This window comes from Lepidochelys kempii, chromosome 1 (assembly GCF_965140265.1).
Source record: "Lepidochelys kempii isolate rLepKem1 chromosome 1, rLepKem1.hap2, whole genome shotgun sequence".
NCBI lineage: Eukaryota > Metazoa > Chordata > Testudines > Cheloniidae > Lepidochelys > Lepidochelys kempii.
In genome coordinates this window covers 341988613-342001014 of record NC_133256.1, presented here as the reverse complement: position 1 = coordinate 342001014, position 12402 = coordinate 341988613, and positions in this window count along the sequence as shown.

Here is a 12402-nt window from a genome sequence, read left to right as displayed (position 1 = left end):
AGTCAAATTCAGCTCTGGTACTTCTATTTATTTCAGTGGGAATTGTGCCCGTTGATCCCAGAACTGGATTTGGTTCAAAATGGGTGATTGTGGGTGTAGTTCTACTGTGTCTACATATCAGCCTAGTAATATGCTCAGATATTTTCAAGCCCAAGAAAAAACTTTCACTCCTAATAATGATAAATGTAAGACTAAGTTAAATCTAGAACTATCTTTTCTTGCCTGTGAATGGAATTTGCGAGACTGATGACTTAGTTGAGCTTAAAAGGGGGTCTCTTTAGTGCTGCTGTATCAGTCACATAATTACTCTGCTGCAGATAGAGCACTGAAGTCAGTGGATGTCCTGCAGCTGACTTTAGCGGGCGTTTAATCAACCCCTATGTGAACATTCAAGTCAACAAATTCAAAGGACCTCAATCCATCATGTTGTTCTTTCCTCTGGACTCCCAGGGCATCCTGTCCTCCACCTTGCATATCTTGCACTCTAAACACTTCAGGGCACAGACTTTATGTTGAAATCTCGTACAGTGTTAGCATGTCATTGCTGAACAGATAATAATAACACATCTTCAGTGGAAATGTAGGCCCAGCATTTAAGACAGCTGGAAAATCTACTTTACAAAAGCCATCTACTAACCAAAGGTTGGTTACTTGAGTATGTGTGTTTAAAGATGGATCTGAACTCTGATTAATACTCAAAAGTAATTCAGAACTGGGGTTATGCTGGAGTTATGCTTCAGGCCCATTTTGGATGAGTCTGTGTCTCTCCATTTGTCTTCCTTGGTTTACAAAGATCTAAGAACATTTTCTCTACAGCTAATGAAAATTGGTTTAATATAGTTTTTCCATGAGAGTAAAATGTTTTGATAAATATGTAGATGATTAGTAAATGATGACACAGATGAGTTTTTTTCTCTTATGTCCAGTTCATTTTACAGCATAGAGCAATGCTTCAAAGGCTGAACCTGTTGTAACAGTGCCAAACTGAAATGCCTGTTTCTTGAGTGGGCTGGTGCTTCTTACTGAAAAGTTAGATTGTTGATTCCATTCTGGGTGCGCACGCCCACATGCGCAGTCGTCAGAGATTTTTGATTTAGCAGTATCCAGTGTCCACTCAAAGAATTTCTTCTTGGATTACTGCCTGCATTTGCTGCTGTTACAAGCGGGCACAGGTGCCACCTCCAGCAATCGTAACCACCAATTCAACCAGGGCACAAGCCTCCTCAGCAGCTTTCCTGGCTCAAGTGCCTATCCAGGACATCTGTAGGGCAGCCACCTGGTTGTCCATCCACACGTTCACGTCCCATTAGGCACTTACCCAGCAGGCCTGGGACGATGCTGGATTTGGTGGAGCAGTGCTGCTAGACTGTGAACTCTGAGCCCACCTCTGAGGATACTGCTTGTGAGTCACCTAGAATGGAATTGACCTGAGCAAGCGCTCGAAGAAGAAAACATGGTTACCCACCTTTTTGTAACGGTTATTCTTCAAGATGTGTTGCTCATGTCCATTCCATTACGCGCCCTCCTACCCCTCTGTCGGAATTGCCGGCAAGAAGGAACTGAGAGGGCGTAGGGTCGGCAGTGCCTAATATACCAACGCATGAGTGCAGCTCTCAAGGGGGCACTACAGCCGACCCTACGATACCACAACGGCAAAAATCTCCAACGACTATGGATGTGGGCACGCACGCGCCGAGAATGAACTGGACATGAGCAACACCTTTCGAAAAACAACAGTTACAAAAAGGTAGGTAACTGTTTTTGTTTTTTTTATGCCTCGTGTGCCATTTTATTTTGGGTAATATTAGTCCTCCTACAGTGTAAACTATATGCACAACTGAGGGATTTGACATAGGCCTTATGTAGTGATACACATAGGCCAGTGGTGAAGAGGTACAGATCGTAGCACCTTTCAGTTCACTGGCCTCCACTTAAAATCTTATAAGTGAGTTTCTTAGGGCTGGTCTACACTACACAGTTAGGTCGACATAAGCTGCCTTATGTTAACCTAATTATGTCAGTGTCTACACTACAGCCTTTCTGCCACCAATATAAGTGCCATGCTACACCAACATAATAACTTCACCTCCACGAGAGGCGCAAGTCTAGTTAGGGTCTTTCTAGGGGTGGCTTTGGAGCCTGATCCCAGCTAGGTGCTGGGGCAAGAATCTGGGGAAGCTTTGGGCCCCGAACCCAGCTGAGAGCCTGGCAAGAAGCCTGAGGGGCACCCTGCCTGTTCCCTGCCTGGATTCGGGCACCAGTGTCAATTTCACGGCTCCCTGAGCCATGAAATTGACAAGGCTGCCGTGGTCCCTGTGGGTGGGAGGGGATCCGAGAAGCCTCGGGTGGGGAATGCAGGGCAGGCGAGAAACCTCTGGCAGCTTTCCCCACTCCTGGCTTGTAATGGGGGATCAGAGGGGTGGGATAGCCAGGCTCCTAGCAGGGAGCTGCAAGTGGAGCTGAGAGACTGGTTTCTCAACTCCCCACACTGCGCCTCTTAGGTCAGTGGAAGTGCTCCTGGTGAGGACACGTACCACTGACCCAAGGAGAGTAGTGTAGACATGCACCACCACAGTAATTACTGCAGTGGCTGTAAGTTGAACTAATATAGGTTGTCTTAGGTTTCTAGCATAGACAGAGTCTTTGAAAAACTAAAACAGAAGGTAGTGAATTTGAAGGATGAATAGTAATTGATTAAAGACCACTGTTAGCCATGATCCCTATGTGCTGCATAATACTGTCATTTACAAAACATACTAGCAATTTGATTTCAGTAGTATTCATAATGCCAAGCCTTAACGTGAAGTAGGAATGTTGTGAATTAGCAACTTTCTTACACTTCCCTACATTCCTCTTATGTCCTAACAGGTCACCCTTTCTCTATCTTTGATCTTAACTATCTTGAGCAGTTTAGTATCATCTGCAAACTTTGCCACCTCACTGTTTACCCGTTTCTCCAGATCATTTATGAATAAGTTGAATAGGATTGTTCCTAGGACTGAGCCTTGGGAACACCACTAGTTACCGCTCTCCATTCTGAAAATTTACCATTTATTCCTACCCTTTCTTCTGTGTCTTTTAATCAGTTGGCAAATGAAATTTAATGTGGATAAATGTAAAGTAATGCGTACTGGAAAAAATAACCCCAACTAAACATACAATATGATGGGCGGCTAATTTAGCTACATCTAATCAGGAGAAAGATCTTGGAGTCATCATGGATAGTTCTCTAAAGACGTCTCCGCAGTGCGCAGCGGCAGTCAAAAAAGCAAACAGGATGTTAGGAATAATTAAAAACAGGATAGAGAATAAGATGGAAAATATCTTATTGCCCTTATATAAATCCATGGTACCCCCACATCTTGAACACTACGTACAGATGATGTCCCCTCATCTCAAAAAAGATATACTGTCATGAGAAAAGGTTCAGAAAAGGGCAGCTAAAATGTTTAGGGGTTTGGAACGGGTCCCATATGAGGAGAGATTAAAGAGTTTAGGACTTTTCAGCTTGGAAAAGAGGAGACTAAGGGGGGATATGATAGAGGTATATAAAATCATGAGTGATGTGGAGAAAGTGAATAAGGAAAAGTTATTTACTTGTTCCCATAATATAAGAACTTGAGGCCACCAAATGAAATTAATGGGCAGCGGGTTTAAAACAAATAAAAGGAAGTTCTTCACACAGCGCACAGTCAACCTGTGGAACTCCTTGCCTGAGGAGGTTGTGAAGGCTAGGACTATAAGAGGGTTTAATTCATGGAGGTTAAGTCCATTAATGGCTATTAGCCAGGATGGTTAAGGAATGGTGTCCCTGGCATCTGTTTGTCAGAGGGTGGAGATGGATGGCAGGAGAGAGATCACTTGATCATTATCTGTTAGGTTCACTCCCTCTGGGGCACCTGGCATTGGCCACTGTCAGTAGACAGGATACTGGGCTGGATGGATCTTTGATCTGACCCAGTGTGCCCATTCTTATGTATGCTACCTCATAATACAGTACTTACTCCTGAGGGCATTCTGTGCCAAAAAATTAAAAATTCTTTGCACGATATTTTAAAATTCTGCAAATTTTATTTGTCAAATGTGAGGGTTCCAGCATGGCATTGGGGAGCACAGGCGACTGGCTGCACAGAGATGGGAGATCACTCTGCAGCTCGTCTCAGAACACGGACTCAGCAGTGAGGCTGCACCCAACCCTGATTCAGTGCAAGGACCCAGCTTGCCCCAGAAACACCCGAGGGCCCTGCCCCTCTGTGTGGGCAGGCAGGCTCAGCAGGGCAGGATCCAAGCATTGAGAGGCTTAATGTGGGGGGAACCAGGTGTGGGTGGAGAGGGTTCTGTGTGGAGCTGTCTGGGTGTGGGTGACTCAGTGGGGGATCCGGGTGTGGGGGGGATCTGGATGCACAGGGATTTGTTGGGGGTTCTGGGTGCAACAGTAATGGGACTCTGCAGGGGGGTCCAAGTGAAGGTGGTTGGGGCTCAGCAGAGGGGGAGGCCTTTGTGTGGGGGGATAGAGCTCAGCAGGGGGGTCTGGGTGTCAGGTGTTCAGTGGGGTGGGGATCCAGGTGCAGCTGGTTGGGGCTTAGTGGGGTGCAAATCTGGGTGCAGGTGACTTGGGGTGGTCCAAGTGCAGGTGGAGTGGAGGGGGGGGTTGTTCTGAGTGTGGGGGGTGAGGCTTGGTGGGAGGGTCTGGGTATGAGAGGGTCTGGATGCATGGGGGTTGGGCGGATGGGGGAGCAGCTCCCTGTACAGGGATGCCTCCTGCTGCAGCTGAGGAGTGATGGGCACAGGAAGCGGAGGGGAAGGGGGAGTTTGCATACCTTCCTGCAGTCGGGGGGAGAAATCTGGGGGTGGGTCTGACCTGGCCCCAGATGCCGTGCAGAGGAAGAAGTCCCGTCCTCCCCAGCCCAGCTTTGAGTAGCAGCTGAGCACGGTGCATATAGGAGCCACCAGCTGGGTTTTCACCAGTCCCGCTTCCTGTCCCACAGTGATTTACCTCTCTGATGTCAGAAAGTCATTTTTCTTCAGGGAAGCAAAGAAATCTGTGGACGACATAAATTCTGCGCATGCGCAGTGGCACAGAATTCCCCCAGGAGTAACTACCCTGCATCTGTGCAGTGGACTCAAATGTGCAGTTTATCCACATCATTGGTTAGTTTCACTTTGCTGATGAACTTGTTAAGAACAGAGAGGAGCCCAGATCCTCAACTTCATTCCCTCCTGTTGCGTGAGCAGCACCTGTTTTGCCGGCAAAGGCATAGCTGCATCATTTTACACTCATTTATTGATAGGAAGGTTGTCTTTGTAGCCATACAGGCTAGAAACTCATTTTTAAAAGAAAAGCTGAGATTTAGAAGGAATTGGAGGCATCTGAGAAATACACGTACTTACCCTGAATGAACGGGTTTTTCCAAATGTGAGTATGTATATTGGCAGCCAGCCATCTTCCTCGGCCTACATGCTCCATTGCCTCTTCTTCTTTCCTTGCCTTTATTTGCCTTGCAAAGCATGCATATAGATGCATATATAAAGATATATAAAATAATATATTCATTTTAAAAAGTTGTATTAAAAGGCTATTATTAAAATAGCAAAGTACTCACAAATTAGGAAGTGTCAGTATTAACAGGTCTGCCAAGTGTCATGCATTCATGCACAACTGATAAATTGTGATGCATTTTTAATTAGGAAGACAGACACTCACCGATATAGTACCCTGTAGCCTCGGGGGAAAGAGCACTGAGCTAAAAGCCAAGCGCCCATGAGTTCTAATCCCAGCTTTTCCTTTTATTGACGGTTCTGTGAACTTCACAACCCTTATTGTGGCCTACCTTCCGTGCCTTGTGGGAGGTAATTATCATTTACCACTTTTATAGCAGGGGGTTTGACAAGGTCACTGAAAGCAGAGCTGGGAATAGAACCCAGGTCTCTAATATAATATAAGAAACCAAGTCTCATCCCCTTTGCAATGCAGCCTTTCAGATGAAATGGGCCAAATTATGTGCATATGTAAGCCATACTATCACGGGGTGGCTCTTTATCCCATACTAGTGGCTAGATTATATGAAGAGGTTTAAGTCTGCTACAGCTTGCATTCCAACAGAGGTGGTATTTTAGCTCAAGTGATAGAGGCTTATGCTTTTAGATCAGATATCCTAGGTTCAGCCTTTGCAGATAATCAAATAGGGACATAGCATAACCAAGTTTAAACAATCTCTAACCACTTGACCACACTTTGCTGCCAGAGCTAGGAAAAGAATCAAGATTATAGGTTCATGGAGTTTAAAGCCAATAGGGACAATTAGATCATCTAGTCTGATCTTCTGATATCACAGGTCATTATGTTTCACATAGTTACCCCCAGTATTGAGGCCAACACCAACAGCTTGTGTTTGGCTAAAGTATATCTTATGAAAAAGCAACCAGTCTTGATCTGAAGACCTCTAGAGGTGGGAGAATCCACCACTTCCCTTGGTATTTGCTCCAGTGATTAATCACCCTCACTGTTATAAGTTTGTGCCTAATTTCTGGTTTGACTTTTTCTAGCTTCAGCATTCAGCCGTTGGTTCTTATTATGCCTTTTTTTGCTAGTAATATCTAACATTCTAGAAAAAAGAAAAGGAGGACTTGTGGCACCTTAGAGACTAACCAATTTATTTGAGCATAAGCTTTCGTGAGCTACAGCTCACTTCATCGGATGCACGGGTTTACAAGGAGTTGCGTAACCAGCGGTGAACTGTTAACTATTTTCTCTCCCTGCATGGGTTGATTCTCACAGACGCTAACAGCATGCTTCCCCCACCAATTACACAGTACAGATCTCTGTCACTTCAGATAGTATCTCAAAGTTCTGGGTTCAACCCTGGTTGATGATAACCCATTGTGTGGTGGTGGGAAATTTAGTATGCTCTATTTTATGTTGCAGAACATTATATTTAGAGGTGAATTTATATATATTTTGTTTTGGGGTATTTTTTAGTGTTTGTGTTTTGGTTAATGGGAGCTATCCTTTTAAGAAAAGCGTGGGCCGCTTATTTTACAGTTTATTTGAAGAAGATTAGAACAATGGGTGGGAGATGTTGCTTGTGTGTCCAGAGATTGGAAGTGCAAGGTCAAAACTTGACATAGTAAACATATTCTTCCAGAAAATAAGCATCATTCTTGAAGATGTAACATTAACACTTATTAGGAGATTCCATGCCACAGGACTTGGCTATTGAGCGTAAGAGCTTTTTGCCTGTAGGTCACCAGTATGAATCCAGCCCAACTCAAGTGAGGGTAAAGTGTGTTCCCATCTGCTGGATGCTTAATGGCTCCAGTTGACATGAGTTTGGTAGGTCTCAATTCTAGCTCCCGCATCTTAAATTCATGCTTAGCACTAACTGACGCTCTCAGTAGAGAGGCCAAGAACTGCATGGGCCATGGAGACTGAACTGCTATTACTTCTGGAGGAAGCCCCCCACCTAGCCATGGTAGGGACATGCTGGCAGGTCAGTATGTGTCGGTGAGAAGAGAGTAGGGGTGGTGGGGGACTTGCCAGCTGCTGCCCTGTAGATTAACAGAGAGCTTCATTGGCCAGGGCTGCTATGGTGATGCCTTTCACCTGCACTAAATCCACACAGGTTTTTTTCAAGCTGGAATTTGCAACTATATCCAAATTAGTAAATTAAAATTTGCATAAAACATAAGACATGGAATGACACAAAACCTGGCAGCTATGAATTACAGTAGCCCATGTCGACAAATTCTGCCCCCTTTGCACATGTGCATTATGATACAGGGTAAAATTTTCAAAGCTCCTAAGTCTCATTTTCAGGTCACTTAGGTGCTTTTTAAAAACATAGCCATGGTTTATAATCATATACTCGTTTTCCCCCCACAAGATTCTTGCCTTGTTCAGTGGACAGTGCTCAGTGAGTAAGTGTGACAAAGCTCTGTCCTTGCCTCCGTGGGTCCCGCGTTTCCTGGCGGATTTCGCTAGGCTCAGAGGCTCACTGTGACCCTCCAAGTAACCCTTCTCTCTCTAGAGACAAGGGTCACAGTCTACTGAGCCATTTTCATCACAAGCCAGCAAGGGAGGTGAGGAGAAGTTATCCTTCCTTCCACAGTCTATGTTGTCTCTCAGTTTCAGTGATTAATCAGGGGGCAAAAGGGGGGGAGCCCGGGCTCCACCCTCTACTCCGGGCTCCAGCCCAGGGACCCTAATAGTATCAGCTGTGGTAACTGATCTTTTAGAAACATGACATGTACAATTCCCTGGGCTGTTTCCCCCACAGCAGCCCTCACTTCCTTAAGCTCCACTTCACCCTTACCTGAGGGCCTCCTTCCTTGTGCCTGATATGGCAGTCTCTCCAACAGCATGACTTCCTCCCACAGCTCCTGACATGCACACCCACCTGAATAACTGGGAGGCTTTTAACTAGTTTCAGCCAGCCCCTGATTGGCTTCAGGTGTCCCAATCAACCTAGCATTCTCCCTGCCTTCTGGAAAGTTCTTAATTGGCCCTAGGTGTCTTAATTGACCTGGAGCAGCTGCCATTTCACTTATCCTGGTACCAAGGATTTGTTTAGCCTAGAGCTAATATATCTATCTCCCACTACTTTTCTATAGCTATCTGGCCTTGCCTCGTCACAGTGAGACATTTGTTCATTATTGCTTTTTATCTTCATCACTCAATGTCTCAAGGCATCAGCCCATGCCTTTATTACTGTCACAATCCAAATCCTGTACTGAATGAGTTTAAAAGATGTCTTCATGGATTTTTCTGTAGTACTTGACACTGAGTCTCTCTCAAATCTTAATGAGTTTTCCTTTGCAACATCTGAAGCACAGAATTGCTGCTATCCCCATTTCACAGATGGGAAACTGAGAGACAGAGATTAGATTAAGGCCACACTATGAAAGTATTCTTTAGCCAGTGTTCCTTACCCAGGAAACCTCAGAGTTCACTCCATCAGAGTCATAACCACCTCCTGGGTGAAAAATGTGGAAGTCTCTGTTTCCGAGTCCAGCCAAGTGGCCACTGGGCAGTCAGACCGTGCCTTTTCTAGCTGTTCTTATCTGGACTTGTCTGTTTTGGCTTATACAGCTTTCCATGATGAATGTTCTGAGAGAATTTCCTTCCTCAATAGCCCTGGGTCTGCTCTGCTTGTAGTAGGTGTGGGTAGGGTAACCAGATAGCAAGTGTGAAAAATCAGGACAGGAGGTGGAGATAATAGGCACCTATATAAGAAAAAGCCCCGAAAATCGAGACTGTCCCTATAAAAACAGGATATCTGGTCACCCTAGGTGGTGGTGAGAGAGCCATTTGACCCAAGGCTGACTGGTCACCTCTTCCCCATTTATCTCTGTTCCACCTTGACCAAACCTCTTTGCTCTGTTCTTTTTCTCATTTCATATGATTACAGCTAGTCAGACCCATTGTACATGGCAGCAGCAGTCACATCACAGAAAACTATCAGCATATACGACAGATTTTTGTTTGTACACACATTTTGTGTGGATTTTTTTTTTTTTTGATAACTCTCAAAAAGGAGTTTCCTTGAAGTTTTCTGACCACCCGTGGTTCAGTGAGGGGAATTCCCCCATTTCTCATTTCGAACTTTCACTTTGTTTTAAGTGAAGGCGTGGAAATGCGGCCTGCTCTGTACTTTTCCATCTTTGATTTCAACAGTTGATGTGCTGACATGTGTTAATAGTCTGTTGTGTAACTGTGAAATAAGTGATTTAGTTGAGAGCAGGGAGTTGGATTAGATGACCTCCTGAGGTCTCTTCCCAGTCTAATCTTCTATGATTCTATGAAGTAACGATCAGACACAATAGCGGCAGGGTGGGCTGAAAGAATTTTTGTACTGTTGTTTACTTCTGGTTTGCTGTCATACATACAAAGAAAGAACCTATCTATTTACCTTAATCACCTTCGACCAAATCTTAAAATAACAATCCAAATTAAAATCTGCATCTTGCCCCCAAAACATTTGAACGCTCTAGGGGAAAAAATAGTACTTCCCCATCCGAAAATAATTTTCCCTCAAACATTGGGCCTCTCCTTCCTCAGAAGCTCATGTGAAAAGGTAGGACTTGCAACATTCCCTGGAAGATATTTTATTAATTATTTATAATTTCTAGTATATCCTAAATAATAAACAGGTATTGAATATTGACAAGCGAACTCAAGAGAACTATCCAGATTTCACATAAAATGTTAGTATCCAAGAGGCATTGCTTTGGGTGGGACAATGATGAGGGTGGAGTATATAATAAGGAGTAATGAGATGAAATTAAGAAAACAAAATCTGTCTGAAAACACTTCTGAATAGGGAGGTATTACCCGAGCCTAATTCAGAGCCTGTTGAAGTCACTGGAAGTCATTCCGTTTTAAATCTTGCATCATCTAAACATGTAATAGCAATTGCATACTAGGCATATGTCAAAACTAATGGCATGTTGCTTAGTAAAAGCTGTTTATGGTCCTTAGATACCTTGTGGATAGGCACCTTAGAAATACCAGAGACTTCTACCTCTCTGGGGGACTACCCGTGTCCCAAATTAGAAGCATTAAAGTTTAGCTGTTTTTGCTGGAGTCTTTGCGTATGTCTACACAGCACAGAAGAACCTGTGACTGGCCTGTGCCAGCCGACTTGGGCTTGCAGGGCTTGGGCTGCAGAGCTGTTTCATTGCTGTGTAGACTTCTGGGCCTCTGGACCCTCCCACCCCTCAGGGTCCTGAGGCCAGGCTGCAGCCTGAGCCCGGAAGTCTACATAGAAATGAAACAGCTCTGCAACCCAAGGCCCGTGAGCCTGAGTCAGCAAGCACAGGCCAGCCACGGGTTTTTTTTTTGCGGTGTAGACATACTCTTCGTGCACAACAGATTCTGAAGATTTTTTTTTTTTTATGGAGCTCATGGAACATGGGAGGAGGATGATTTGCTAACGTGACATCTGAAAAGGAAGTCATCACGCTTGCCTAAACATACTAACCTGTGTGAGAGACCAAGTCCCAAAGAAATGACTTTCACAAAGTTATCATTTGTGACCGGGGGAGAAGGGGTAAGGGATTTAACTTGAAAGTGCCTTAGTGAGAATTTTCAAAGGGGGCTCTAAGACAATTCAGCGCCCAAATTTATTGATTGGGCATGTAACTCTCCTAGGCTCCTCTTGAAAATTTCACCTTACAGGGTTTCAGTATTGCTAACTCCAATTTTTCAAAAGTATGAGTCCAGCCCCCCAAAATAATGAGACTGATTTAAAAATAGGCTTGAAGGATTTTATTTTTATTGGCAAATGTTGATTTCACCACACACACATAAACTGATGGAAAAAATAGGCAAAGTAAGAAAAATGCTGCTTGAAAACTTATTTGAGTTTGACTTAAGGATTTTGACTGTGTATATTTTGACATGTTGTTGACAAGTTGTGTTTTAATGGTTATAAAGCTTTCACTGTTTGACTCTCAGCATCTACTGTCATTAAATTGTCTGACCTCCCTGCAATAATTTCCCTGCAACTGTGAAAATTTAAATCAATGATCTAAAAAATGCATAAAAATAAACTTCAGTTTCTGTTCAAATTATAAAAAATCAAATTCTGCCATGTCTATTTAAAATAATGAGATTTTTAGACAAAATTTAGGTTTTTTATGGTTTTTTATGGTTTCATTCTTTCAAACTCTTCTCCACAAGTATAAAGGCTAGAAACTTACTTTTTTAAAATCCTTCAGTGAAGAATTTTAAAAAGTAAGTTTCTAGCCTTTATACTAGATTTACAATAAAGATTATTTACAATTATTATTTGCAATAAAGATATCACAAGATTTGCAATAAAACTGTGAGAGTTTGGCATCTTTGTTTGCTCCCACTTCCACTACCCTGGAGACAGCCTTCATTGTAATTAGCTCATTGACATTTATCTTTTATAAGGCTTATTTATAACCCATAAAATTGGGCTCTACAATAGAACCTCCATGGCATGAACAGCAGTTTAGCAAATGACCAGTCATTTGAACCACTTTTCCAGACAGAGGGAAAAAAAAATCACATGATGAAAGTCATGTTGATGAAGAACAAGTTGACATCTCCTCACATTCCAGTGCCTTCAGTGCATTCGAAATCATTGTGTTGCAGTGGTTTGACGGATAAAAAAAAAGTGACTTAGTGCACCACTACAACTTATGCAACATACCAGCTATAATTTTGAAATGTTCAATTTCATGAATTGCTCAATCCCCAGCAAGGTTGTAAAATAGGAATTCTGCGGTTATGCTGTGAGGCTAAATCCTACAGGTCTTAATCACATGAATAGTTCCCTTGATGTGGGAGTGACAATTTTTATGGGTTCTGGTTGCAGTAACAGTTATTTTTCTTACCTCCTCAAATCACTTAAAACCTATAAAATGAACATTAGA